Source organism: Taudactylus pleione, unplaced genomic scaffold (assembly GCF_031769625.1).
Source record: "Taudactylus pleione unplaced genomic scaffold, aTauple2 ptg000179l, whole genome shotgun sequence".
NCBI classification, from domain to species: Eukaryota; Metazoa; Chordata; class Amphibia; order Anura; family Myobatrachidae; genus Taudactylus; species Taudactylus pleione.
Window position 1 is genome coordinate 4109879 of NW_028284581.1, and position 14417 is coordinate 4124295.

The window sequence follows — 14417 nt, forward strand, 5'->3', positions numbered from 1 at the left end:
GCTTCCGCAGAATACGTACGGTTGGACCAAGGGGATGGTTGTTCAAAATTAAAAGTTTGTTTGAATGCAACTCTTGTTTTGCGTTTTTTTCTAGCCCGATTCTTCATCTTTTTTATTAATATTTAAATTAGCTTACGCATGTCACTGCATCAAGCCTATCATAACTCACATTATATTTGTGAGGGTGTAGGTCACATGACTCATACAATAACCAATAGTATGCTTTCTGTTAATTTACAAAGTACATTAGCCAATCAAAATTTTTCTAGGACCTTTATTAAAACTGTTTTGTGTAAAAAAAAATCATTGCCACCATGAGAGCCGCAGCTTTTTGTAGATGTGAGCTCCTGGTCCTCACTGATGTGATGGACCGGAGAATCACAGACCAGCCGCACCCCATCACTAACCTCCGCAAGCGGCTGGCCTACGCGGAGGTGCGACGCCGCCTGCGTACGATCGGCTACCGGAAGAATATCGGCCAACTGGAAAGAAGGTGGTCCGATCTGGGGTGCAGATCCCCACGCCTGGTGGACAATTTGCGTCAGCAAATACAGGAAAGTAAGTGTTTTTTTAAATTATATTTAAAATGTAAGCATACCTGCGTGTGCATGTTTACTGTATAGCCCTGTTTCTTTATTTTGGACATACCTGCGTGTGCTTGTTTACTGTATAGCCCTGTTTCTTTATTTTGGACATACCTGCGTGTGCATGTTTACCTTATAGCCCTGTTTCTTTATTTTGGACATACCTGCGTGTGCATGTTTACCATATAGCCCTGTTTCTTTATTTTGGACATACCTGCGTGTGCTTGTTTACCGTATAGCACTGATTTTTTTTCTTTTTTTTTTTTGGTGTGTAAATTGAAATATGAATAATATAAATTTTTCAACATCATTTAGGGGCTGAGCGCAGACTACAACGTCGCCAACGTCATCGACGTCGGGCTCGTCCCCTATCCCCCACTCCTACCCAAACCTCCTCTGCCCACTCTTCCCCAAATTCCCCCTCCAACCCAGACCTGGCCGACCGTGAGGCCCCTCCCTCTCCTCACATTCCCATCCCTCCAAATTCACACTCCCCTCAACCCCCCCTCTCTTTTCCTCACCCTCAACTTCCTCCCAAATCACCCCTCCTCCATCCCTGCTGCACTGGCCCACCTCTGATGAGGACAATTTTGGGGCTCCAGGACCAGGCACCATTATGACCGGTATGTTTCCCTTTAAAACTATGGCTGTTTTTTCATTATTTTGATTTTGGTTGATGTTGTCCTTTTGCCTGTGCAGTTCAAAATTGTAAAGTATTTCTAATGTTTTTGATATATATCTTTGTGAAACAATGTCTAGGATGTTTTCCCCTTACACATATGACACATGTCCAAACACTCATACTTGTGTCTTTCTTGTTTACGGTACCAACAAATGTTGTATTTTTGCGTAGTTGTAACTCTCTTTTATGTTATTTTTGCCAAATATTTTTTGTCTTTGTTTTTCGACAATCTTTTAGTTTGGTATTCCTTTTGTTTTGTAGTTTTTTTTTGTCACCTTTTTTGTATAGTATGATTTTTTAGTTGTTTTTTCACATATAAATTAAGGTGTCATTTTAGTAATCCGCCCTTTTTTTTTACCCATAGAGGACCAGAGGCGTAATGAAGAAATTTATGTAGGCTTGCAGAATTTGAGGGGCCATGTAGTTGCCATGCTTGTGGCCTTGGATCACATTTTGGCGCGCCTGCGCCACTAATTATTTTATGTTTCCCTCCAAAAATGTTTTAAAAAATAAAATTTATTTTGATTTATTTAAGTCTCATTCCTTGTGTGTAAATCTTAGATTGTTGAACCTTACATAAGTCTACTATTTGTCCCTGATTTTTTAAAGAAATGTAAATGTGTTTGTAGAAAGCTCAAGTAAGTATGTAAGCTTGCACATTAAACACATAACAATACCAATAGGTTTGGAGAAGTAACCTCAAAATGTGATTATTTTTTGGTGTGGGTAATGTTAAATTTAAAGCTACCTGCTTAGGCCTACAATTACAAACATACTGATTCACCATAATACCTTTGGTGTTTGTTTTTAGCAACAAAGCAGGGTACTAAACTTTTCCAAATAAGAACTTACAGTATTAGGCATTAAGCAACTTTGCATTTTTAGAAACAGGTTACACTTGGTTGTAATTTACGAAGGAAATCGTTGGTGAACGTAAAATAAAATTTTAATACACACAAATAATAAACATCAAGTGAATACACACAATAAATACAAAAATTCAAAACACACACACACACGTCAAAAACACACCAAAACCCCCAAAGAAACAAAATCAGGAACTGTTTGAAGAAGGAGCATGCCAACATGAATCCACAAATGAGGAGAAGAAATCATTGTTCCCGAAGTTATATCCAATGTGTCCACATAAAGTCATTTGTGTTGATCAGGTAGTAGGCATGGTTTTTTATGGTCATTTTAGGGATTAAAAACAAAACAAAAAATCAGTTAAAAGTGTACTTTAAAATATTACATGTTTACATTGTGGCATTTTTAAACATTATGAGGAAATAATTACCTAAAAAATCTGGCCACAACTTCATCGCGTATGGCCCCCCCACATACTGACCTCCGACCAACCTTGGGGGGGGGGGGCGTCCTCAGGCAAGGCAAATTCTGGCTGCACTGGGACACCACTCCATATGGCAATGTTGTGAAATATCCCACACAGGACCACAATTTTCGAAACCATAGCCGGCAAATACATGAGGTCGCCACCAGAGCAGTGGAGGCATCTGAATCGGCCTTTGAAAAGGCCGATACAGTGCTCCACCACCTGCCTGGTGGCTGTAAGTGCGGAATTATACTGATTTTGTGGCCCTGGTGTGGGAGCCAAATAAGGAGTGAGCAGCCAGGGCGTGCAAGGGTAACCACTGTCTCCTGTGAAAACAGATAAAAAAACATCAGGACCATTGTGTAACAAGATTTGCATTGGTTTCAACAGAAGGTGTCAACTTACCCAGAAGCCATGCATCACCAGCTTGTAGGTTGTTTAATTTGTGCCAAATCCGTGATTGCCGGATGACAAAGGAATCATGTGCACTGCCGGGTAATTTTGCATTCAGGGACAGGATCTGGAGGGAGGCATCACATACCACCATTACATTCATCGAGTGAAAGTGTTTGTGGTTCCTAAATATAGCCTCCAGCCTTGCTGGAGGCTGAAGTGGTATGTGAGTGCCATCCACAACCCCTATGATGTGTGGGAAGCCAGCTATTTGATAAAAATTAGCCTTCACCACATTAAGGGAACCCATATCCAATGGCATTTTAATAAAATGATGGAGGTGTTTGAAAAGGGCCTCCATCACTGCCCTCAGGATCCTTGAAAAGGAGGATTGAGAAATTCCAGCGACTATTCCCACAGTGGTTTGAAAGGATCCTGAGGCACAAAAATGTAACACCGACATTAATTGCGTAAGTGGTGGTATTGCTGTAGGACTGTCAATTTGCCGTTCAAGATCACTCTCTATTAATGAGAGAGTGTCTATGATGAGTTGTGGCGGAAGACGGTAGCTCCTTAACACCTCATCATCTGGCATTCCAAAAAGGGTGACACGTGTTCTATATATCTGGGGCCTTGCATGCCTACGAGGCCTACGCCTGGGACGAAGTTGAGGTTGGTCGGGTTCTGGAACTATGGCCAATATAATATGACCAACATCAACCTGAAATGTTAAGCAAGGTAGTTATAAGTTTAGACAAATGTGTTAAGAAAAATATACTTATCTTTTCCAAGAAAACCAAAGATGCTTACAGGCCTGGGACGTGTCATGGGCAAATCAACCTACATTTGAAAATTTTTAAGATATTAATTTAAAAAACTATGATTTAAACAAAAGTTTGTATTCTGAAAAATAGAGAAGGGAGCACACATTAGTTCTCAAAATATACGCTACAGTGGTAGTGGTAAGACATGATTTTACACAGAAAAATTTAAACACATTAGTTCGCTAAATAGTACGCTACTTTTACAGTTGAATAAGGATACATTAGTTCGCTAAATAGTACGCTACTTTTACAGTTAAATAAGGATACATTAGTTCGCTAAATAGTACGCTACTTTTACAGTTGAATAAGGATACATTAGTTCGCTAAATAGTACGCTACTTTTACAGTTAAATAAGGATACATTAGTTCGCTAAATAGTACGCTACTTTTACAGTTGAATAAGGATACATTAGTTCGCTAAATAGTACGCTACTTTTACAGTTGAAAAGGATACATTAGTTCGCTAAATAGTACGCTATTTTTACAGTTGAATAAGGATACATTAGTTCGCTAAATAGTACATTACTTTTACAGTTAAATAAGGATACATTAGTTCGCTAAATAGTACGCTACTTTTACAGTTGAATAAGGATACATTAGTTCGCTAAATGGTACAAACTTTTACAGTTGAATAAGGAAACATTAGTTCGCCAAATAGTACACTACTTTTACAGTTAAATAAGGATACATTAGTTCGCTAAATAGTACGCTACTTTTACAGTTGAATAAGGATACATTAGTTCATTAAATAGTACGCTACTTTTACAGTTAAATAAGGATACATTAGTTTGCTAAATAGTACGCTACTTTTACAGTTGAATAAGGATACATTAGTTTGCTAAATAGTACGCTACTTTTACAGTTAAATAAGGATACATTAGTTCGCTAAATAGTACGCTACATTTAGTGGTAAGACATGATTGTTCACAGAAAAAAAACAACATTACTTAGCGAAACATATGCTAAGACCAATACATCGAATTTGTAAAATCATGAAACCAAAAGCACTTACCAAAAACAGACAAATATCCTAAAGTTCAAAAACTTCACTCGGTCACTGCCAAAATAACTGTAAAACAAAAAAAAAATTAGAAACAAATGTAAACTATTTACTATTATTTTTTACGGTGGTTTTTTTAAATACTTACTCAAAAATGCAAATCAAAATAGCTGGAAAATATAAAAAAATGCTAACGGAAAATAACGAAGAAAAAAAGCCAAAAGATCAAAATAAACCAGTCCTCCTTCTACAAACCAATCACCAACAATCAACTCCAACGCTAAACCTCCTACAATCAAAACATGCCACCTCGACTCGAGTCACACCAAGCCATAAATAGGCTTTATTTTCCCGCTCAAATTAAGGACGGACAATAGGAGCGCACAAGGAATGATGCGGCCGAATAATGCTGACGCATGTATAAAAATGTCACTGAAGGCCAAAATCGGTCTGCTACTTTGACCAAAAAAAATGAGTACAGCGCAGCAAAGTACTAGCCAACAGGCACTATGTAAGTGTTTTTTTTTTTTTTATGGGAAAATGCGTATGTTTAACATTACATTTGAAAACATTTTACTAAAAATCTTTTTTAACATTTTAAAAAAAAGGTGTGGAGGATGCCATGGAAGAGGCTGCTGGCCCTAGTAGGCAAACTAGGGCCAAAAAAAAGGCAGCCACAATTCACAAGGAAGGAGATGGAGGTTTTGGTGCAAATGTGCAATGACAACCTGGCACAGGCACCAAGGAATATGGGTGCAACCCAGAGATGGAAACTGTGGGACGACATAGCCAGTGGTGTCAATGGTGTGGGTGAGTTTGAACGTTCAACCCGGGAGGTCAAATGCCGGTATGTAAAAACTACATTTTAGTAAAAAGTGTTTACAGGTCAAAATACTGCAGGAATAATGCCAAATTTTAAACCAACAGATGGAGCGACTTCAAATATCGGCTTAAACAAAAACTGGTTGATAGGGCTAGGCATGCAGGGGGGACAGGTGGGGGTCCCACCCCTGTGTCACTTGAGCTCACAGATTTGGAGGAGCTGGCCCAGGGGTGTGTGCAGGATGAGGAGGTGTTTGGCATGTCGAACATGGATACTGACATGCCAGACTTTGCGGCTCCTCATGTTGCCCCAGGTAAATGTTGTAAAGTTACCAACTCAGAAATGTGTTTTTGACAATATCTAGATTATAATTTTACTCTTTTCTCTTTTTTCTCACAGAGACACAGGCGGATGAGTCTGCTCCAGAGGTGAGCTTTGGCCGCAGAATTTCTTCTGGCTCTGCAGGGGAGGAAGCAGTAGATCCGGCTGGGGACCCTGTGGCAGACAGTCCAGGGCATTCCCCTTCGCAGGCAATGGCCCTCCTCACTGATCTCAATGGTAAAACGGATCAGCAGACCGAGACTCTGCTGAGGATGGACGCCAATCTGCTACGGGTGGTGGACGCCCTGGAGCAAAGTGCTGCGGCCAACGTGACCATTGCTAAGGCCCTTGCGGAAAATACTGGGGCCAACGTGCGAATAGCAAATGCCCTGGAGCAGCTCGTTCGCCAGCACATGTTGAAGCTGGCCTCCCTTCCTGCCGGAACATCAGGACCCTCCACCTCTGGCACAACAACAGCCATCCCTCCAAATGTGCCTAGCCCTATGCCTAGTCCAGAGGCCACAACATCTGCTTCTGGCCAGGCCAGCCGAAGGACTTCCCGGACCCGTTCAGGCTCCCTCCAACCCCGGGCCAAACGGCCTAAAAGGCGATGACAGCACTGGCTAATTTCCCCACAATCCATCTCTGTGTTTGCCCCATATTCCTGCATGGAAAAAACCTCCATCTCCTTTCTTGTAAATTGTTTTTATTTGTTTTAATTTAACTAGATTTTGTTCCATGAAAAAAATATGTTTACTTTAAAAAAAACTTGACACAAAAATAACCAAAAAATTATTACATTTTGGAAACAAAATTGCAAAAATCTATTGTTGATTTATTTACAAACTGGTTGAAAGGTAATCCCTTAACAAACTTACAAACAGTACAACGGAAATATAAACATTTCATATTTTGCCTAAAAAATAAGGGTTAAAATCAATTTATTAGTTTTAATTAACAATTATCCCAAAAAAAAGGACAATTGGTTTCTTGGTCCAAAAAAAAACAAAAAAACATGCGTACAATATTGTTTGTCTACAAAATAAACACTTACAAATATGTAAAAAGCACTCAAAAAACCCAAACATTTGTTAACTAATTGATTGTATGCCCCAGAAATTAGCAGCTGAGTAGTTTACCTGCGTTCGGTTTTTAACTACTAAAAAAGGTCTATTTGCGAAACACCTTAGAAGCTGTTTAGTAATTAAAAGTTAATTGTTTTTGTTGCCTCACTTGATTAATCGCAACACCATCGATGAGTCCGGGGAAGTACGAGGAGACCATCGTCATTGCGGTAGACTGTACCAGACCCAAAGCTGAGCGAGCAGTCTTAATGGAAATTGGATCACACAGTAATGTGTACAAAATAGCATCCACATTGGACGTTCGCACAAGATAATACATGTACGCCCAAAACACGCCTTGCCACGCCTGCGTTTTCTCATCTCCACCCCCGTTACCACCCATAAACGGAACATTCTGTCAATCAAATGACATAGGTCACTTCCTGTTCGCTGTGTATATCAGCGAGCGAGAAATGACCGCAATGATCCGGCCGCTCATGCGCAATGAGAACCGGACGCATGCGTGGTTTAAAACAATCGAATGCGTACGAGCGAACGGCTGATAGCGTCCGGCTCTGAATGAGGTCCTGAGTCCTGTAAGAGATTAGTTGCAGTCCCTCACAATAAATTGCATGGATGAAAACAGTGCTTCACTGTTGCTTATGGAATTTTATTAAAAATTTCAGGCAGCAATGCCACAAACAGCACATAATGCAAAGAAAAGAGGTGCAAGATGGAATTGTCCTTGGGCCATCCCACCAACGGGAGTAATGCAGGTGTCGCACCTGCCCATTTCGATTCTTGAACGGGTGGATGAACTATTAATGTGGAGGCACACAAAACAGAAGCTCTGAACAGGAAGGGGGCAGAGGGATTTAAAGTCTGGTACTAAATATCTCTCATCATTGTGCTTCTGGGATTATGTACATGTATGGAAAGGCTGGGAGGGGAGGAGGGAGAATATCACAAAATAGCTTGAGTTGCATCTGACCAAACTTGGCTGTTATGATCAAGGAAAGCCAAGCCCACCAGGTTGGTATCTACAAATCAAGGTTGAAAAATGTCATGAGTATTTGGCAAGTATAATATTTGTGATTTTAGTTCAAATAAATATAGTATGAAAAAAAAAAAAAAGCGATAGAGCAGAGGCACAAACATACGGTGTTTATATGGATACACTGGGGTATAGCCTGCAGTGTCACAGTGCTTATATGGATACACTGGGGTACGGAAACATACACTGGGGTACGGCCTGTAGCATCACAGTGCTTATATGGATACACTGGGGTACGGCATGCAGCGTCACAGTGCTTATATGGATACACTGGGGTACGGAAACATACACTGGGGTGCGCAGAAACAGACAAATCTCAGGTGCACAAGTGTATAGAGATAGTTAAGAGCAGCTACAGCTGCATATAAAGAATGAAAATAAAGTGAAGTACATGTATAATAAACACATAATGAAGAGTTAAAATGTGTTATAAAAGAAAAATGTGTCATCAGGTAGCACCTCCCATAATATATATTCAGGTTGTGCAGTCCAGAAATCTTTCCCATATACTCCATTTAATGTGCTTTATTGCACTTCTGAGGGAAAGGAGACGCCTTCAGTCTGGATTAGCACCCCTACCTTATTGGTTTAAAAGCATGGAGTCTGTAATGTATATGCACACTGGTATTAGGCACAATTCTAGGTGTCCTACAAGTTATATACTGTAGTGCAACTTTGGTTCATTTTTGGGGCGTGGGTCCCCCTGGATTGCGTTGGTTGATCTGTTTCAGGGTACCGCATTATAACACATTTTCCTTTATAACACATTTTAACCCTTCACTGTGTGTTTAATATATATGTACTTCACTTTTTTATTTTCATTCTTTATATGCAGCTGTAGCTCCTCTTAACTATGTCTTTACACTGCACTTTTCTTACTATGGTGGTGCCCTGGGGCAGCTTGGCTGGGCCAGTTTTGGGGAGTCCTGCGCTCTGGATTTGAACCCTAGTATGTTAGGGACCTACCCTAAAGAGGTTACCTGGATATGGTGGGTAGGTCCATAACCTTGGCCATGATTATGCTAAAAACCTCTATTGATTGCAAAATTTTATTGCATTTATATATTATTAATAATTTGGAGTTGTGCACCTGAGATTTGTCTGTTTTTGTGCCTGCAATTAGTCTCATCAGGTAGCACCTCCCATCATATATATAGTTAGGTTGTGCAGTCCAGAAATCTTTCCCATATACACTGGGGTGCGGCCTGCAGTGCCATAGTGTTTATATGGATACATTTGGGTACGGAAGCATATACTGGGGTATCGCCTGCAGCATCACAGTGCTTATATGGATACACTGGGGTATGGCCTGAAGCATCATAGTATTTGTATGGATACACTGGGGTACGACCTGCAGGGCCACAGTACTTGTATGGATACACTTGGGTACAGCCTGCAGCGTTACAGTACTTATATGGATACACTGGGGTACAGGCTGCAGCGTCACTATGCTTATATGGACATACTGGGGTACGGAAGCATACACTGGGGTATGGCCTGCAGTGTCACAGTGTTTATATGGATACACTGGGTGGGTGGGGGGGGGTACAGCCTGCAGCATCACAGTGCTTATATGGATACACTGGGGTACGGAGACATACACTGGGGTACAGCCTGTAGCATCACAGTGCTTATATGGATACACTGGGGCGTGACCTGCAGTGCCACTGTGCTTACATGGATATATTGGGGTATGGAAGTATATCCTGGGGTATGGCCTGCAGCATCACAGTGCTTATATGGATACACTGGGGTATGGCCTGCAGCATCATAATATTTGTATGGATACACTGGGGTACGACCTGCAGGGCCACAGTACTTGTATGGATACACTGGGGTACAGACTGCAGCATCACAGTACTTATATGGATACACTGAGATATGGTCTGCAGCGTCACGGTACTTGTATGGATACACTGGGATACAGTCTGCAGCGCCACGGTACTTGTATAGATACACTGGGGTACGACCTGCGGCGTCAGTGTGCTTATATGGATATACTGGGGTACGGAAGCATACACTGGGGTACGGCCTGCAGTATCACAGTGCTTGTCTGGATACACTGGGGGGGGGGGGGGGTTAGTACAGCCTGCAGCATCACAGTGCTTATATGGATCCACTGGGGTAAAGTACAAAAAATATCTACTTTTTAACTTTTTTTTTTACTTTTCTTGACTTTTTTTACAGCCCCTGGACGGACAGCACACTGAATGGTCAGCACACCACTGGATGGACAGCACACCCCTGGATGGACAGCACACTGGATGGACAGCACACCCCTGGATGGACAGCACAGCACACCCCTGGATGGACAGCACAGCACACCCCTGGATGGACAGCACACTGGTTGGACAGCACACCCCTGGATGGACAGCACAGCACACCCCTGGATGGACAGCACAGCAAGGAAATGCCGCCGATCACTGGAGGGCTATCAAAAATTCTCGAGAAGCCGACGCGGGATTAATTATTTTTTCCTCGTTTTTGGATACGAGTCATGTGGGAAAACCTGAGCCCATGTTCGGGCAGGTCCGGTTCTCAGGGAACAGGACACGCTCATCTCTAATTATTTGGTGCATGTCCAGTATGTTGAAATGCTCCATATTTACTCTTGCATACAAATGAGGGCCTTGCTTCTGGTTCCACCTTCCTTCCTTCTGTAAAAGAGATATTCTACAGAAGAGATATTGCTGATTTCTAGTTGATTTGTGGTCTTGTGTTCTTGGTGCTGACAATAAAGAAAAAAACTTACAATTATTTCAACAAGCGTTCAGGCTCTAAAACCTGTTTTTTACCTCTGATGTCAGAAGTGAGATTTTTCATTTGGTCCTTGATACAGAATGCTTTCACTAAAAACACATGCATGCCTACCTTATAATAGTTTTGGAAAATCATCCTACTGTGCAGAAACTTGCAGTGCAACTTCCAAAGTTCACAACTTGCTGTATGAAATGCTGACCCCTAAGCAACTGAGGTTTTTTTTTTTCCTTTTACAGATCGATGCCAAGATGAAAAGATTTTCATGAAAAGCTGGTAAAGACACAGCTTGCAGGATGAACTATTAGCTTCTGAATAACACAGTTTTTTTTTTAACAGAATGATGCCAGGAGAAGAGATTTTCAGAAAAAGCTGATAAAGGCACAAATGGATTTACAGTATGAAGTTGAACTCTGAATCTTAAATCATCCACATGCTGATAATGTAAGTCAGCAATTTCATGTAGTCCAAGATGTATTTGGAATCAGAGTCAGTCTGTCCAGTTCCAAAGTGCTTGTACTGTAGCTTGTTTGAAAATGGTGCTCTTATGAGAACAGGCCAAATACACTCCAATTAGATAACATACAGTAGGTAAAAAGTTTTTGTTGAACCCAGTACAGAAAACTATTTTGTTACTTTAGACATTAAATAAACTCCCTGCAAGCTAACTACAAGATGTATTTACAATGGAAGTGTACATATGCTGATACATATTGCTTCTACACGGGATGTAATCATTATCCTGGTCAGGATGCTGGCGCCAGAAACCCAAAAACAGTCAGAGTCCTGGTGCCAGAATCCCGACCGCCGGCATCCCAACGGTATTAGGGTTAGGGGGAGGCTTAGGCTTAGGAGTTAGGGTTAGGCACTAGGGGGAGGGTTAGGGTTGGGTTGCAGTGGTGAAGGGTTAGGCTGTGGAAAAGGTGGGTTAGGGAGAGGGTTAGGGGATTCTGACTGTCGGTATTCTGACTGCCAGCATCCTGACTGCCGTGATTCCCTATCCAACCCTTCCACACTACCAAATTATCTGTAGTATTGGAGGGTCTAAAACCATACTCAATTTCAGTGAAACCTACATTATTTTAGGGATGTGCAGGCTCGGTTCCGTTCGTTTTTTTTTACCGAATCTTATTGGCTATCCAAAACTCGTGACAGCTAAAACCCAATAAGATTCGGTAAAAAAAAACGAACGGAACCGAGTAGAACCGAGCCTGCACATCCCTACATTATTTGAATCCTAATTTTACTTTCTCTGCAATTAGGGTGACTCACAGGCAAGAAACTAAATTCAGTCCCAGGGGTATATTTACTAAAGGTTGATTTTAATTCGGTTTTGATTGATTTAAAATCGATGAAAAACAGACAATTTTTGATATATTTTTTTAAGTATTAGTAAATGTGTGATTTAGTCCCAGAAACACAACGTTGATGGTGATCAATTTTCATTGATTTTAAATTGATCAAAATTGATAAAAATCAACATTAAGAAAATATACCCCCAGCCAGGGGCATCTTTAGAGAGGAGGAGGCCCGTGTGCATTCCCAGTCTGGGGCACCCTCCTCTCTTCCCAGTGGCCGGCAGCCGACTGATGCGGCTGGCTGGCCACCAGAGCATTAGTAGACTCTGGGCACTAGAGTGTGCCCGGAGTCTACTGCGCATGTGCAAAACGCCGGAAAAATGGCCACAGTGGCCATTTTTCTGGCTTTTTGTACAGCACTGACACTTGGCGCGGGACCTTGGAGAGGTAAGTTTTAAATAATATGGTTGCAGGGTGTGCAGTGCGGGCCCCCCTGGACCCAGGGGCCCATGTGCACTGCACACCCCGCACCCATTATAGGTACACCCCTGCCTCCAGCCTCCATGCTAGAGGCCGATATGAGCTGCTGTCGGGGAATCCCAAGATTTCTGCATCATCTGAGGACCTTGTATGTCCTTCCGTGCTTGAGGACTGCCCTCCAGTGGCCTCTGGGCCCTAGGAACCTGGCTTCTCTGGCATCCGATCCTGAGGACACTGCTGCCCTTGTCTCCATTATTAAGTAATGGAAGTGGAACACTCACCTTACTGGACATTGAGGGCGAGTGGTGATTAATGAAGCAAAACAAATTTATCGCATTCGGTATGGGATCCCGGCTGCCACTGTGACCGTCAGTTAGATTCCTGGCTGCGGCAGGCCGACAAAAGAGCAGAGCCCGGCAGCGGAAGCCCGACAGCGCTGGAAATCCTGATCGTCCCTAAGGCAAGTATTAACTAACCTAACTAACCCCCCTAACCCTAACCCTCCTTAGGGGTGCCTAACCCTAACCTCCCCCCCAAGTGCCTAACCCTAACCTCCGCCCTCTAAGTGCCTAAACCTAACCCCCCCTTCCCCGCTGCCTAAACCTAAGTCCCCCGGGGGGGTGCCTTACCCTAAGTCCTCCCATGGGTGCCTAACCCTAACCCTCCCTCCCCCTAGCCTAACCCTAACCATCCCGGGGGGGTGCCTTACGGCGCCCGGCATCCCTTCGATCGGGATGCCGGGCGCCTGTCTCCCAGCGTCAGGAAAATGACAGGCGTCTACATTTTAGAAGCCTGTCATTTAACCCTAGGCGGGATAGAGGATTCGGGAAACCGGCGATCGGGATTGCGGCCGCCGGCTTCTTAAACGTATCCCAAATGTATCAGTTAAAATATTCTCCCGGAGAGGTCATTATTTATATAAAGAGATGGGAACTGACATCACCAGTAAGCGTACTATATATGTTCACAAACAAAACAGTTAATTTAAAATTTGTATAATATCCTGAAATGAAAAGAGACTGCAGTACTATTCAGTTATCTGTATATAATTGTGTAAAATTGTCATTAGCATGAAATGAGAGTATAAATATGTTTCTATACATTCTGTAATTAACTATGTCAGCAGGATCTCATTACATCAGGCAGCTATTATATGGCCTACATAATACAAGAAGAACTGGCTCATTTTGAAATTATGAAGATAATATTTATTTCATTAAATATAATTAGCCTCAAATGTATGTAAGAAAATAAAATTAACTAATATACAAAAACGTGGATGCACTTGTCGTTATTAAGATAAATGAGAGTTGTCATGTTTCTTGGAGGTAAAATGATATATAATTCATAGCATTAAATAAAAGCATGCACATAGTGTTCAAATTGTCATTATTGAATAAATCCAGCAATAATTTTAAATCAAAGCATTTTTCAGATATAGAGTACTTCTAATTACCTGCAAGTTATAGACATGGTCTCCTGAACTCAAATAGGAGAACCAAAGTACCATTCCAGGTAGGGATGTAGGACTTTGGGCACATCTATGATAAAACTGGATACAGTATGTACAGTACTCATTTTGTTTTATTTAGAATAAAATGCATTGTGATGTACTGGCAGCATGTTCTAAGCATCAACTCTCACATCTTGCAAGATGGATATAATTCTCCCTGACAGAATGTCAGATAAAAGATGCTGAGTTGGCAAATGGAAGAATTGTGTAGTCAATCAACACCAAGCTCTCTGCGATGAGTCCTGCCTCAAGCTTGTCAATCACACAACATCCACTTCAGGCGCTGTAGAA